The following is a 2207-nucleotide window of genomic DNA, read 5'->3' as shown; positions in this document are numbered from 1 at the left end:
TTTTTTTTTTTTTTGGAGACAAAATCTCTCTGTGTCACTCTGTGTAGAGTGCCATGGCATAATTATAGCTTATAGCAACCACAAACTCTTGGACTGAAGTGATCAATCTCTTGCCTCAGCCTCCCAATAGTTGGGACTACAAGCACCCACCACAATGCTTTTTTTCTATTTTTAGTAGATATAGGGTCTCACTCTTGCTCAGGCTGGTCTCAAACTTCTGAGCTCCAGGGATCCACCTGCCTCAGCCTCCCGGAGTGCTAGGATTACAGGCATGAGCCACCATACCCAGTAGTCAGTTCTTTTTTATTACTTATGAATTTAAAACTTTTATAAGGCAAAAAATGCATAATTCTTTGCATCAAAAAATAAACTACAAACTCGGAAAAATAGCAATATATATGATGAACTGAAAAATGTATGAAAGATAAGAAGGATTCACAAAGGATGAAATTCAAACTTTAAAGTGATCTTTTATGTGTATTAGTTAAATAGATACTAAAACAGATGATAATGTATAGTGTTTTAAGTGGATGTGGAGAGATTGAAGATCCCATATAATGCTGGTGAGAACAAATTAATATAGTCTTTCAAGAGAGCAATTTGGCAACATGTGACTGAAGCCTCAAAGTGACTGTTTGGTCTAGGAATGCATTATAATGCAATTACCAGGCAGATTCACAAAAATATATTTATAAGGATGTTCATCAGGTATTGTGCATGATTTTTAAAAAGACAGAAATCACTTAAATTCTGGTCAAATGTCCTGTTATAACTGTATGAGGAAATATGTTGTCTTTCTAAATAAAGATGAAGAGCTATACTATAATGGAATTGCATTCCAAATGCTATAAAACAATGTGTAAACCAACCTCCTTTTTCTGTCTAAAGATAGATACATCCATATGTTTGTGTAGGTATTTCAAAATTGAGGGATAATAGTCACAAAATGTTAGAAGTGATGGGATTATGAGTGATTTTCATACTTTTCTGTTTACTTTCATGTAATTTTTAATGTTTTACAATGATAATGTTTTATATTTAAGTTCAAAAAATATATAGTTCTAAAAAAATAAATAAAATATATAGTTCTGGTGGTGCCTGTGGCTCAGTGGGTAGGGCACCAGCCACATACGCCCTGGCTGGTGGGTTTGAACCCAGCCCCAGCCAGCTAAATAACAATGACAACTGCAACAACAACAACAGCAAGAAAATAGCCGGGCGTTGTGGCAGGCACCTGTAGTCCCAGCTACTTGGGAGGCTGAAGCAATAGAATTGCTTAAGCCCAAGAGTTTAAGGTTGCTGTGCGCTGTGACACCATGGCACTCTACCAAGGGCAACAAAGTGAGACTCTGTCTCAAAAAAAAAAAAATAAAATAAATAAAATTAAAATATATATATATATATAGAGAGAGAGAGAGAGAGAGTTCTATTTTCATTCTGAAGAAAGGGAACATTTTAGCAGCCTTCTTGCCTTTAGTAAGAGTCACTGGTTTTCCCATTCGTCTGCTGGTTCTGTCCCATTCCTCTCTTTTCTTAGCTATCCTGTTTCTGAGGACCCTTTGTATGTACACTGTTTCTTAATTTTATTTGTATGCCAACTTGGGTTTCTTTTTATTTCCGTATTTTTCTCAAAGAATGGCTTAGTTCTTGATCTCTCCCCATCCTCACTGTAGCATCTGAATCTGAGCAGTCAGGATCTCTTATTTGGGTCTGTGCAGTATCCTAGTGTCTGGCCTCCCTGAGGAAAGCTGCCAAACCCCTCCCTGAAAATGGATCTGACTCTAGTGTTCCCATGCATTTCTGCTGGCTTTCCTAACTCATAGAGTGCATGTGGCTCCCCACCCTCTATCATAGCCATGCTCAGTATCTTCACACTCCTGGGACAAGTGTTTCTCTCTGTGATCTTTGCCTCTTTGCACACTTCCTTCCTGTGCTTCTTCCTCTTCTTTTTTTTGGAGACAGAGTCTCACTATGTCACCCTCAGTAGAGTGCTGTAGTGTCACAGCTCGCAGCAACCTCAAACTCTTGGGCTTAAGCGATTCTCTTGCCTCAGCCTCCCAGTAGCTGGGACTATAGGCCCCCACCACAATACCCAGCTATTTTCTTGTTATTGTTGTCACTGTATAGCAGGCCCTGGCCGGGTTGGAACCCACCAGCCCCAGTGCATGTGGCCAGTACCTTAACCACTGAGCTACGGACACCGAGCC

General features: G+C 39.5%; 1 protein-coding gene across 4 annotated transcripts in view; it reads left to right on the top strand.

The window, feature by feature from the left end:
- The window catches only part of OSBPL6 (oxysterol binding protein like 6), a 115583-nt gene that overhangs the window by 99654 nt on the left and 13722 nt on the right, over positions 1-2207 (top strand). The gene's annotated exons all lie outside the window — the stretch shown is intronic.

Source organism: Otolemur garnettii, unplaced genomic scaffold, assembly GCF_000181295.1.
Source record: "Otolemur garnettii isolate 467f Iridium unplaced genomic scaffold, OtoGar3 scaffold00048, whole genome shotgun sequence".
Taxonomy (NCBI): domain Eukaryota; kingdom Metazoa; phylum Chordata; class Mammalia; order Primates; family Galagidae; genus Otolemur; species Otolemur garnettii.
This window is presented reverse-complemented; position numbering and strand designations above follow the sequence as displayed.